Genomic DNA, 13,628 nt, shown 5'->3' with positions numbered 1-13,628 from the left:
AGTGGTGGCGGGGCTGCACACAGTGTGTGCTCAGAGGTAACGGCTGCGCTGTGACCTCTGGCCTGGCGGTTGGTAGGTGTGTGAATGGTGTGTGTTGCCCATGGGTCTGCCCCCCCCCCCCCGACTGTGATTGCAAGCACAGCAACACAGCCAGTCATCCTGGACGTCGCTGACACTCTCTGGTGGCACCTGTCAAATCACTGGAGACTGACATGGCCAGAGAGCCAGGGGGAAGGGAGTACGGTCACTGTCCAGCGGCCACCTGGCTGGGGGCCTCTCTGGGGTGGAATGTCTGCCTTCGGTGCATTTGCCTCAGCGGGACAGAAGTTCCTTGGCAGCAGAGGGAGTTATTTAAAGTCCCCATTAAAACAGCTGGATCTGGATGGAAATAGAGCAGCTGCCACAGTAAGGACCCGAGAGAAGCCGGGGAAGGGCAGAGACACGGGCAGGAGGCCTATTCCAGGCCCTGCAGAGAGGCCTGCCTTCTGTTCACAGTCTAGATGTGACTGCACCATGGTGACACGGGTAGCCTTGTGCGAGCATCCGTCCACACTGAGGTGGCCGGGGCTCATAGGAACCCTTACTTCTTTCTCCACCGATCGCATTTTCAAGCGTTTGCCAACAACTGGGCGGCGAGTAGCCATTCTGAGGGGAGATGTCTACAGCAGCACCAAACAGGCCTCAGATCAGTACAGCTAATGTAGACACCTACTATATACGGGACTTCAGCTATCACAAAGTTCCGAGGAGGCAGGCACATAGCAGGACCACACACACTTTCCTGTCCTCCCTCTCTAGCCTTCCTCCCTTGTTCCATAGGCGGGCTTTTTGTCCTTTCTCCCACTGACTTCGAAGTTCCAGACTCCACTGGTTAGGGGAAGGCTTGCTTTATTACACAAGAGCCACGGCTTGCTCCCGTCACTCTGTGAACTGTAAATGCCCTCTGCTAGGTCAGTGGAGCTAGCAATGGGCCGTGTCGTCTTCATTCCTCATTATGTTCTCAGTCAGCTGATGCGCTCTGACCAGTGTCACCTCCCAAATACAGAGCATCGCCGGCGGTCCTGACATCATTTATTTCCCAAATATTCTGGCCAGACTTCCCGGGACCGATGTATCAGAACGGGGGAACTTAAGAAGAGTATTTGGTTAACTGGTGTAGAGTACTTGGAGAACTGTGGCTCGGAGAAGGGATGTGGCCTGTTCCAGGACACACGATGGGTTGCTGACATACCAAGGTGCCCTCAGCTCATTTGGGGTGCATGTGCATGTGTATGTGTGTGTGCATGTTCATGTGTATTGCACATATGTGGAGGCCAGAGGTAACTTAGGGTGTCCTTCAGGTATTGCCTGTCTCCTTTGAGACAGGGGCTCTTACGAACCTGATGCTCACCACTGAAGTAGCCTGGCCAGTGAGTCTCCAGGATAAACACGTCTCTACCTCACAGGAGTGTGTCACCATGCTCATGTTTGTTTGTTTGTTTGTTTTTAATGTAACACACACGTGGATGGGGAAATGAGGTGCTTGGAAGTACCACCAAGATATTTCTTCCTTTGGCAGTGGGATGAGCCAACCATTTTCCTGCCTGCACATCCTGCCAGGGGCTCTGTTGCAGACCTGACCTCCCAGTCAGTGCCTATGGACACAGATGCATCCTTCCCAAACAGGTTCTTGTCTCGGTGCTTCATTCCTATGGTCTCTGATCTCAGCCACTGAGTGGTGTCATGCCCAATGCTCAGACTTAGGAAGGTGTAGGGAGGAGGAGGCCTGAGTAGGGCTTCCCATCCTATTCCTCCTTTGAGGTCCATGGATCTGGAGAGCTATCCTCCCCACGGTTCAGGCCTGAGGGTGCTGGGACTCCTGAGCTGCTGATGGGAATCCCCAAATGTTCGGGCACTAGGCTCTGCCTCATTCTGAAGGAGGGTGGGTCAGGATTCCTCTTTTCTGCATGCAGGGCAGACTGCCTTTTTTGACAGTTTAAAGGCTAATAAGCTCCCAAGAAACGGATGTGTTAATCTTATTTTCCAGGCCCAAACACCTCTGCAGGAAGCAGAGACTCTGCTCGCCCAGTGGATGGAGCACTTAATTGCTGTCCCAGCTGCTCCTTCTTCCCTACATACAGGCTGGGGGTGGCTCTGACTTTGGGGCTGTGGGGGTGCTCCCTGGATGGGGAAGGCAGCCTGGGATGGGCTAACTGAGGAGGAGAGCTCCCAGGCCCACAGAACAGGGAGGAGGGGTGGCAGAAGGAGGAGCAGGAGGGATGACGACCCCACCCTTCCCTGCACCCCTCCCTGATGGCTCTGCTTCATGCTCAGCCCATGAGAGTTAAGCACTTTGCATGTCTCGGGTCTGATTCTGAGTGAAGAGATCCAAACTGAGATCTCCGGCCTCTTGGTGGGCAGCTGAAGGAGCGTACTAGAACGTGTGTTGCCTCGAAATACGCCTTGCTGCTCTCTGTAACCAAGCTGAAGATACTTAAGATTCAGGGAGCCTGGAGACAGACTTCTGCAACAAAAGAGAGATTAACAAGAGCAAAACAGGCACGTTCACGAACACGTGAGGTGGGCATCACACGAAAGCAACTTGGTGAAAAGCATCTCAAAGCTGTGGCTTCAAGCGCTAGCATCTGTCTTAAGCAGCTTTCTTACAAAGGGTGATCAGTTCCAGGGAAGGGACCGGATGAAACACGGCAGATGCTGGAAGTGCACAGGAGGAAGAGGATAGCAAATGAGTTGACAGGACAGAGCCCTAGTAGACTCCTATTGGGCCATCATCCAGCTGAGAGGTCTGAATTTACATCCTGCATTGAGTGGGAGGCAGGGGGATAGGGGAGGAGAGAGGACCTTTGTAACCTCTGACCTGTTTTGGACATTGCAGCTTCATGGATTTGCAGCTGCAAATCTAGCTGGCTGCCCTTGACTAAGCCTCAGGAATCAATGGCCTGTGTGTGCCTGGATTAGAGCTCTGAGGTTCACAGTCCTTAAGTTCCTCTGGGTATTTCCAGGGCCCAGGACACCATGATGATAAGGATAAAGGTCCACAGCACAGGCTTCCTCTCTGCCCTGATCCTGAGCTGGGAGACCACCTTGGACCACACACTTTAGAAGGTCCATGGGCTGGGCTGGAAGACACCACCCTGACGCTGGCAAGCAAGATTGGAGGCTGGGGCTGCTGAGCAGGTGTGGATCATTCCCAGGAATAGGACCCTCCCATGAGAGTGACTGTGTGGGGTGCCTCCTGTCTATCATCTTCCACATTCAAATCCTGCCTCAGTGGGGTCTCAGTCCATAGCCTCGGCCAAACTCACCCACCACTGTGGGACTGTGTCCTGCTTTCACACATCTTTAAGGGTTGTTAATCCGGCAGACCCCACGGTCACCAGGGAGTCTCACTGTCAAGGATGAGAATTAGTGACGGCCATGACTGTTATGTTACAGTTCATGAGTGTTACACAGTGGGCGGGGTTGTTCACCCACAGCCCAAACGTGTCACTTTGAAGTCTCAGGTGCCTTTCTTAGCATCAAGTTACATGCAATCAACACTGGTACCAATGAAGGGGTCTTGGTGGTTTGTGTGAAATAAGGAGGCAAAGAGAGAAGGCAATGTGGTGGTGGTGTGTGTATGTGTGTGTGTGTATATGTGTGTGTGTTGTGTTGTGTTGTGTGTGTGTGTGTGTGTGTGTGTGTTGTGTCTTAGCCTCCTCCCTTAACTCTCGAAGGTGATCTTGGAGGGCTGCTGGGTCAGTTCACAGGCTGCTTTTTCTAGGGGTGCCTGTGGCCTGTAAACAAAGAAAACCTGGGGAGACTATTTTAAACCAAGGGAGGGGGGTTATAGTTCCGGTGCTATGGGGCTGGTCTTCCCTCCTAGGGTGTGAGCTGCAGGAAGGGGCCCCTCTTGGGAATGCTGATGGCAGGAAGGGAGCAATGACCCGCAGAGAATCAGACGTCCTGAAAAGGATTCCTTTCCCTGCCTGGCTTGCTGCCTGCTGAGTGCTACCGTGGAGGATGGGTGGGCATTACAGAAAGTCAAGTCGGCTGGAAACTGAAGCTAAGACTTCCTTGGCTGGACAAGGCAGAGGCGTGTCCAAAGCTGAAAGCGCAGTGTGAGATATAAACCATATTTTATTGTTACCTGGCCCTCTCTAGAGCATCAGCGACACAGGAGAACTGGGACCCAGTGGAGAGGACCAGTGCTGAAAGGGCTGGCTCTTGTAGGGGCATCCTTGGAGGGCACCCCTAGAGGCTAGCAGATGTAAACATCATGTTGAGGTTCACAGACTTTGGGATCCACTTTCTGACTGCAAATTCTGCTTCCCTTTCCCCCCTCCTTTTCTGTCTCTACCAAGGATGCTGGACAAGTTACTTGATCTCTCTGGGCCTCAGTTTCTTCATCTGTGAGGTGAGGCCATGGAATTATCCCCACCACACTGGGCTGGGGGATGAGGATTGAATCTGAGCCACATGCTTTCTGCAGGGCGAAGATCCCAGACCATGTGAGGAGAGCCTGTTTTATTGGGTACCCACCGAGTGTAGGATTTCAGATCTGGGAGGGGAAGTGGCGTCTTCAAGAGACCTGCCCATGTCCACATTACTCTCTGACTCTGGAGACCAGGATGGTGTTTGGGCCTGGTGGGGCTGCCCCAGGCCTCCTACCCCTCTGGGAGGCTCCTGTAGCTCAATCTGAGTGAGCCACAAAGGGTGTCATGCTTGTCCCTGGATTCTGGGGGAACAACCAGCTGCTACCCTGGAAGCTACAGGTGCGTCCTGCCCTGCCTCCTCCTTCTCCTCTCCTTTCTGCCTAGCACAGGGCAGCCCTACTCACTCCCTGTGGGAAGAAAAGGCTCCCTCCTGTATGGAACAGAGGCCCAAGGCCCAAGCTTTCCTCATGGTAATGTAAGCACAGCATTTCCATTGAAATCCCTGCCTGGATGAGCCGCTGGCTAGAGGGTTTAGCTCGTGTACACAGGCAGAGCTCGCAGGCTTGTCCCTAATATTTATTCTGGTGACTGTAACATGCAGATAAGGTGAGTGCCTGGCGCCAGCACACAGAATAAATTTACATTCTGGAAGCCACAAAGAGCTGAGTATACACAGCATTATGGGCCTGGCTGGGGGCCTAGAGAGGGGAAAGCCAGCCTCCACCTCAGCAGGTTCCAGCTGCAATTCTCAGAACTGAGGCTAGCCTCGTACTTGAAGCAAAGCGTCATCCCGTCAGCCCAAGCCTGAGGTCTGCAGACGGCTGAGAGCTTGGCTTTGTGGCGAGGAGCCTCAGCCACCACTTTGCTCAGACTCCCAGCTACTCCACAGTAGACATCTAGGCTTCTGAGTTTGCCTTTGTGCAGCCCTTCCTGCTCCTCGGGCGGATCACAGCTCCCTCAGCCACAACCCCTAAACCTGCAAGAGCAGAAGTCATCTCCTTTTGCTTACTGGGGCGCCTCAGCCCAGGGATGGTGTATAAGCACTGCCTTTCTGTGAGGCTGGAGAAAGACAGGGTCTGGCAGGAGCCTGGGCAACTCCCCATGGCGAAAGGGGTGCAGAGTTAGGGTCTCAGCTGCTTCTCCACTCTGCATTCACGTTCGCCTGTTGAGAAGCGTTGGTTGGAGGTGCCTTCTGGGAAGAACAGGACCAAGGCCCGTGTCAGAGCCCTGGTGTGTCAGCCCCCTAGCTGAGCGACTTTGGGAAGAATACTTGACGTCTCTGTGCTCATCTTGCTCTGCTGTAACATGGGGGGTGGTGAGGATTCTTATCATGTAACTAAGCACCTGGTACACAGTAGGCATTCGATAAGTGCTCCGATTTTTGTGCCACGTGATAGAGCATGCCCAGGGCAAGAGGCACTGAACAATGAGGGAGATACGACTATAACCGTGAGCATCGGTCCTGCCACTGGCTACCTGGTATGGGAAGGCGGAGAAGGTGGCTGTGCGAGGGCACAACAGTTCGGGCCTCCATAGCTGGGGCTGCTCTATCTTGCTGCCAGCAGCAGAGGCCACTGCTGGAACACCATTCCCCCAGGAGGCCAGCTGGCAAGCTGACCATGTTGGTCCTCTTCCATTCGGAAAGGCCCGGAGGCTGTTTACCCAGGAATAAACGTGTGTTCCTGGTAGGCGGTTGTCTTTCCTGCCCGCAGGGCCCCAGGCTGTTCCACCATCCAGGGCTTTAGCAGTCTCTGATTCGCTGGCACTGCTCCCACCCAGCCGAGCACCAGGCCAGGGACTGAGGTACGGTGAGCAGGTGCAACAGCAGGCTTGGGCAGGAAAGAGTGAGGCATTTGCACCTCCTGGAAAGTACCAGCCTTATAGAGGGGTGTGCTGTCCTTCTGAGAGCCCAGCTCAAGGGTCACATTGGAACAAGACTCCTGAGAACGGTCCTCCAGCCTACATGACATGGTCCACATACAGAATGTCCACCCTTCATGAGGGGATCTGTCCTCAGTTGTAACAGGAACTTGGATCTGGGAGAAGGTGACTCCTCAGCTGGTAAAGTGCTTGTTGTACTTGAGTTCCGTCCATTGAACCCACATTAAAAACCCAAACCAAACCAACTAACCAACCAACCAACCAACCAACAAACAAACAAACAAAAAACAGGTATGGTTTTGTAACTTGTAGCCCCAGAGCTGGTGAGGTCGAAGCATGGGGACCCTCAGAGCTGACAGTCACTCTAGCCACTTGGTCAGCTCTCAGTTTAAAGGACAGGTCCTTCTCCTCCAGGGCAGAAGCATGGTGGCCAGGGCTCAGTCCTCTGAGGAATAGGAACTGAGTCTTGTTTCCAAGGACTCAGGTTTGGGTAGCCAAGGACTTATGGTCAGAGACTGGGGAGGGCTTGAGTCTCAGGGAAGTAGTGGGGCCTGCTTCTGTTCATGGATTCCACCTACCTCCATCTTCCGGAAGGCAGAGAGACCGCCGGAATGCCACAGAAGAGACGCCCCCTGCCCTATCTCTCTTGAGAGCTCCATTAACATAGAAAAAAAAAAAAGATCTGAGAAGCCTGGGTGGACTGAGACAGACTTGGGGTCCCGGTACCCTTTTACATTCACCCCTGAAACTTCAGAATGTTAAGAGCAGAAGTCCTTTGAGAGCCTCTTAGCTCATTCTTGGCGTCACTGTAGGGAGAAGCTCAGGGTCTGATTGGCTACTTCTCCCTATTGGCCATCACGTCTGCACTCCCTGCCCTCTGGAAACCTACCAGGACATTTTCTGGGTCATCCTTTGCCCTTCCCCTCCTTGCTGATCTCTAATTCCTGTTTTCGTTTTTTTTTTTTTTTTTCCCCAGCCCTATCTCCGTGACTACCTCTTCATAGTCTATTTAGCAACACAGTTATCAGTTAAACCAGAGCTGGGACCCAACACCCATTACTTAAGTAGCTCGGTGATTTTGGATGGTAAACAACTCACCTCTCTATGCCTCAGCTTCCCTCTCTCCCCCCCCCCAACATGGAGAGAGAATAAATTCCCTAGGCGTGTGGGATGCATAATGTGGATAGGAAAAAGCTTGATAAAGGAAATCACACGACGTTAACTGAGATTCTGTCTGCTCGAAACTGTGCCTGAGGTGCAGCCTGAGAACTATGGGGAAGGAACAGGCTAGATGTGAGACCTGCAGGAAAAAAGGCCTGGGAGAGGGGTGAGAAAGGGAGGCTGATGTCGGGATGTCCAGTACAGGAGGGTTGTGTGGATGCTGGGCGGGTGGCAGGCACAGCGGGCTGAGCAAGGGTGGGGTGTGCGGTGGAACGTTCCCCATTTCTACTCCCTCCTCCTCCTCCTCCTCCATCCAGGAAGCCTCACTCCCCTGCACAGCTGCTGCGCCACATTTCATATCAGAACTTCTAGATCTATCCAAACAAGAGGAGGTTGCCATCTGAGATGTCTACACATGCTGGGAGTTGGGGAAACTTGCAGGCACACCCACGCCTGCGCTGCCCGAAAACCCTGGGCTGCGGAGGGAGAGGAAGCCCTGGGTGCTGAGGCAAGACAACGGTACCGGAAATGGATGGATTCAAAAGAACGTACCAAACTTTGGGTAGGTAACACCCCTAGTCCCAGCTCCCCGTTCTGGGAGTCCTCAAGTCCCAGAATGCCACAGCCCTGGGATTGGCTTTTTCTCTCAAAATTATAGATTTGTGGGTGATTGTAGTGAGCTTGAAAGCCAGGAGACAGCAACAGGGCTATCTGTCTCCATGCTGCCTGGCATGGACCCATAAAGGAGTAAAGTGGTTAACACCAGGACTACGGGCGTGTTGCATTATGGGGGTCAGATGCCATCCAACAGACAAGAAGGGCCTGGACTAGCTTGGGACTATATGGAAGGAGATTGAGGCATCAAGCCATCAGAACAATTAGAATAGCCTCAGCATGTTCCCACACACAGCCAATAAATTGCCAGGGGGTTGGGTCACTGGGATGGTTCAAGAACACGTCTGCCCATGCCTTGTTAGTTCATGGTAGAGAAGGGATGTTTGGTACCCGAGTTCAAATCTCAGCATGCACTTTCAGCATTGTGGCACTGGATTTACCATCAAGTACCCTCTCTGCTCCCACATCTGTCTATTTGGGGTTTAAATGAGCCAATGCACAGACACTCTTTGCAGCAAGTATGCAACGGGACCTTTCTGCTATGAACTTTTCCTGCCAGCGTTAGCACCTACCCTCTAGGGGACACAAGCCAAGGGTCTCCAGAGGGTTTGTGCCACCTAGGCCTTGTTGTGGACTCAGTTTCTTGGCGCCCCCCGCCCCCTGCCAGAAGCCAGGCGTTAAGGGCTCTGTAAATAGCCCACCATCCTGCTGGATTGCCCTGGCTTCAGTTTTTCTCCCTCCCCATGAACCCGCAGTGAACATCTCTGAGCACAGGCTTCACCCAAGTCCCCGGGTTCAGCTAAGTGTAGACTTCCTGTATGTGTGTGTGTGTGTGTGTGTGTGTGTGTGTGTACATCTGTAAATGCATCTGTGTCATTGTGTGCACCCTTGTGGGCCCGCATGTGGAAGCCAGAGGTAGACATTGGTGTCCTCTATCGTGCTTTACAGACGTCTCTCCCTAAACGTGGGCCTCACCCATTCAGCGGGGTTGGCTGGGCCTTGAGTCCCAGCCGAGGACGTACCTGCATCTGCCTCCCCAGTGCTGGGATTACAGAAGCGTGCCACCCCTGCTGGATTTTCACACGGGCACTAGGGATTGAAGGCTGACTGAGCCTTCTTCCAAGCCCCTTTGAGCACTGGCCTTTCTCCGAATGAGGGGCTTTCTGCTTATAATTGCCTTCCACGGAGCCGTGCACGAGAATGGCTGGCTCACTCCGCTTACCAGCACCAATTAGTCTCTTCCTGTTTAGCCTCTCTGCTAATTACACATCATCACTAGAGTCACAGACAGACCCTGAAGCTCTGGGTGATGATGAGATTATTGTCAGCGGCTTCTAGCAGTGCTCTGGGGGCCGCTGGTGGCAAAGGAGGTTAGGCAAGCAACAAGAGGGCTCGGGTTTCCCACTCTGCTCACTGGCTGTGTGACCTGGGCATATAACCCTCTCCGAGCCTTTGGGTATCAGTCTGTTTTGATCACCTCGAGGGTGGCTTCCCTGCCCCCTCCCCGTCTCCGGTCCTGAACACGGAGCGGATCACACGCGCAGCACTGATATTTGCTACAGACTGAGCTGACAAAGTGACCTTTCGGGAGGGAGGATTCCGAAACCTCATTATGCGGGCTCCAACCTTTGCTCAGGCTCCAGGCATCCTGTTTATCCTGCTGTCTTCTCATGAATTCCTGCCTCTACTTAGAATGAGAAAAACATCCGAGATGGAAAAATGAGAAAAATGAAAAGAGGCTCTGACAACTTATAAAACCCAAACTTTTCCTGAGCCCAAAAGAGAGCTGACATGACCACATAGTCAGGGAAATGAGAGGAAGAGACTGTGTCTTCAGGCTCCATGGTGAACACTTTAAAAATGTCTTATTACATTTTATTTACTGACTTGTTTATTTTGTGTGTCGGGGGGCGCTCAGGGGTATAAACATGTCCCAGTACACACTGGACATCAGGGGACAACTTTAGGGGTCCACTGTTTTCTTCCATTATATATATGTTTACTATCCCGCTGATGAAAGGCTCAGGGTACGCTGGAAGATTGCTCTGCATTTAGTACCCCTGGTGCCCTGGACACAAACAGGGGTTCACATTTCCTATTAGGGTACACAAGAGAAAAGCCACCACTCTGGACACGAGACATGAAAGGCATCTATCTGTAGACAAAGCCTGTATCTCATTAGTTTCATGTGTAGTGTGTTGTATTGTGTCTACTTGATGCAAGCTCGTGTTATCTGAAAGGTGGGAAACTCAGTTGAGAAAATGACTCCGTAAGATCCAGCTGATTGATGGGGGAGGGCCCAGCCTGTCATGGGTGGTGCCATCCCTGGGCTGGTGGTCCTGGGTTCTATAAGAAAACAGGCTGAGCAAGCAATGAGGAGCAAGCCAGTGAGTAGCACGAGAGGGGCTCACCGGCCACCTAAGCAAAGGCTTGCCTCAGTCTCTGGACCAGTCTGTCAGGGACACCGGGGAAACCCTCTGCACATTCCTGGCGGAGGTGCTGTTCACACAGAGGTCTAAGCTGGGTCCTCAGGCTGACCACTCAGAAGAGGGTCTTAACGGTCACACTGTCTGCACCCAAATCCAAGGACATAAAGCTGACTCATGGGGTTCCCCAAAAGAGACCATCAACAGGCATGGAGAGGAGATTACAAGTGAGACAGGGGAAGGGGAGGTCACGGGAAAGAACGGCCAGTGGTCTGGTCTTCACCGGGAAAGCACACATTGGCAGGAAGCAACCTCCTGTTTGGCCTTCTCACAGTCACGGCACACAGGTAGTTGAGACCACTACGAGGACCCGGGAAGGGCAGCTGGTGGCCATCTCTGTCCCTACAAATTTCTTGCTCAGAGGTGGGAATTCAGACCTCCATCTCCAAATAGACCGTCATACCTCAGGCCTGTGTACTCTTGTTCCTTCTGGGGCTCCTCCCCTGCGCGCCAGGTCACCAGGCACAGCCCTCAGCAGGCAATGTACCGTCCTCTGGTGCTCACCTGTTCCTGCTTCCTCCGCTGGCGAGTCCAGGAGGGCAGGAACAGGAGGTGCCCACTGGGTCACAGCTAGAACGATTTATTTCACATTTGGGGGGTGATGAGAAGAGGGTGTTTCTTAGGGGTTCTTGCTTCCTTGTTTGGATGGAGGAGAGACTGTCGGGTAGATTTCCCTGGGGTAGAAACCCGGGAGAGAAGGAAGAAGGACAGAGGCTGTGGCTTTGGTTTCCCTGAGAATCTCCGGCTGCCCTCACCAGGGCTGAGGTGAGGCTCCTGCTCTGCTATCCAGTAAGAATCATTAGCGGAACTCGTACTCTCATTAGAGGTTGCAGAAAAGCTAGACCAAGACGCCAGGAGCCCTGGGAAGGAGGGCCGTGTGGGGGAGGAAGGGAATTCTGCGTATCTGGAGCTAGGTCTAGAATCTTCAGATCTGAAACTTGGAGTTGCATAATGCTAGGCCTGGAGCTGGGCTGGGCTGGCCCCCCAGAGGAAGCTGGCTGCCTTCTCCCATGGCACTCCTGCTCTTCTTGGGCTCTTCGTCCTCTCTTCCTTATAACTCACAATTTTTGTAAATTGTGTGTAAATGTGTGTGCATGTGTAGTGTGTGTATATATGCAGGTGTGTTTCTGTGTACGTATGTAAGTGTGTATTTATGTGTGTATGTGTGTGTGTGTGTATTTGCATGTACAGGCATGTATGCATGCATGTATGCAAGCATGTGTATGTATATGTGCATGTGTGCACACACATGTATATATATGTTGTGCATGTGTATGTGTGTGTGTATATATGTACACGTGTGTATGTATACCTGTGTGCATATGTGTATGTGTACATGTGTGCATGTGCATGTATAGGTGCATGTACATGTGTGTGCGTACAAGGGCATGAGTTTGGAAGCGCCTGTGGCAACCAGACAACCTCCGGTGTCTCTCTCAGTTCCTCTGTACTTTATATTTTGACTCCGGGGCTCTCACTGATCTGGACCCACAGATCCAGCTAGCTCAACCAGCCCCGGGGTCAGCCACCAGCCTTTCTCCACCCTGAAAGCTGGGATTGCAAGAACGAGCCACTACATTTGGGTTTTCCCCTTGGCCTGTGTGGGCTGACCTCAGGTCCTCACACTCACGCAGCACGCACGTCGCTGGTTGGCCGACCCCCACCCCAAACAAACCCTTCTGCCTCCCCGTCAGGGAACTGAACTGTCTCCCACATGGCAATCAGTGATGCTCACCCCTGTACTAATGAAGGACATCCCCACAACCACTGTGCTCAGCTCTGTGCATGCATGGCGAAGCTGGAAGTGCCTCCGGTAGCCGCAGGTGTCAGGTGACACCTCAGCTTCCCACAGAGCTGTACTGAGGAAGGGTTGGAGGCAGAGGGGGGAAGGTCATACCCTCCCTGCTGCAGCTGTGTAGGGAGGGGAAGTCCCTTGTTGTAAGAGAATTGCCTTTTGGGGACTGTCCCCACAAGTGATCTCTTGGGACCAACGGGGAATCCCACGGAGGGGGTGAGGCAGGTTCTAGACTTTTCAGTCTGATGTAGGACTTTGTGAGAATGTTTACAGCTCAGAGCCTCAGTTTCCCCACTTGGAAAATGAGGTAACTGACGTAGCTCAGTTGTTTTTAAGCCCAGGAGTAGAGGTGTTCTTTTGGTGGTGAGAGGGAGTGGCTAGGACTCCGCTTCCCTCTGTGTCTTGACATCTTTAAGTACAACAGTGACAGGAGACTAAGCAACGTGGCAAGAAAGGGCTTATTTTATCTTACAGTCTGTATTGTTTTGAACATGTGCTTGGAGAGGCTTAGGAGGTGTGGCCTCGTTGGAGGTGGTAGGTCATAGGGGTGGGCTTTGAGAGTGTAAGGCCCTCCCCGCTCCTAGTCTGTGTTCTCTGTTCCCTGCTGGTGTTCTGATGTGAGCCTCAGCTTCCAGCTCTAGCTGCCATGTCTCTGCCCTTGTCATGGTGGACTCAGCCCTCTGGAATCATACAAGCCCATCAAACTCTGTCTTGGAAATGGTGTTACATCACAGCAAGAGAAAGTAATGAACACACAGGCACAGTTCAAGGCAATGTGTCCTGGGGTGGGGGGGGAGTGAAGGCGGCAGAGGTTGAAGCAGCTGGTCACATGGCATCCACAATCAGGAAGCAGGGGAATGAATGCACATGGGCGCCTAATAACATTCTCGCCTATAGTCCAGATCGTCTGGCGAGGGCCCTGCCCCCACAGTTAAGATGTGTCTTCCTGGTCTCCCAGCTGATTCTAGACCCTGTCACAGTTACCACCAACCACCACACTCAGATAGACAGATGTCTCTTCCCTGGATACCTGCAGGAGCCTGGTTCCAGGGTCCTCCACAGGCCTTGACATCTCAGGGAGCACAGGAAAGGAGGGCTTGGGGACGGAGGAAGGGGATTCGTAGAGCTAGGTCTAGCCGTCTTCAGGTCTGAAGCTTGGAGAAATGCAATGACAGGCCTGGAGCTGGGCTAGCCTCCGGAATCTCCTGCAGAGACTCTGGATGAGGGACTCCTGGGGATGGAGGCTGATGGTGCGTGATACGGCACTTTACAAAG

The sequence above is a fragment of the Psammomys obesus genome, unplaced genomic scaffold, assembly GCF_907164565.1.
Source record: "Psammomys obesus unplaced genomic scaffold, mPsaObe1.curated_primary_1811, whole genome shotgun sequence".
NCBI lineage: Eukaryota > Metazoa > Chordata > Mammalia > Rodentia > Muridae > Psammomys > Psammomys obesus.
The sequence above is the reverse complement of the archived record's forward strand: the minus strand, read 5'-3'. Positions refer to the sequence as shown.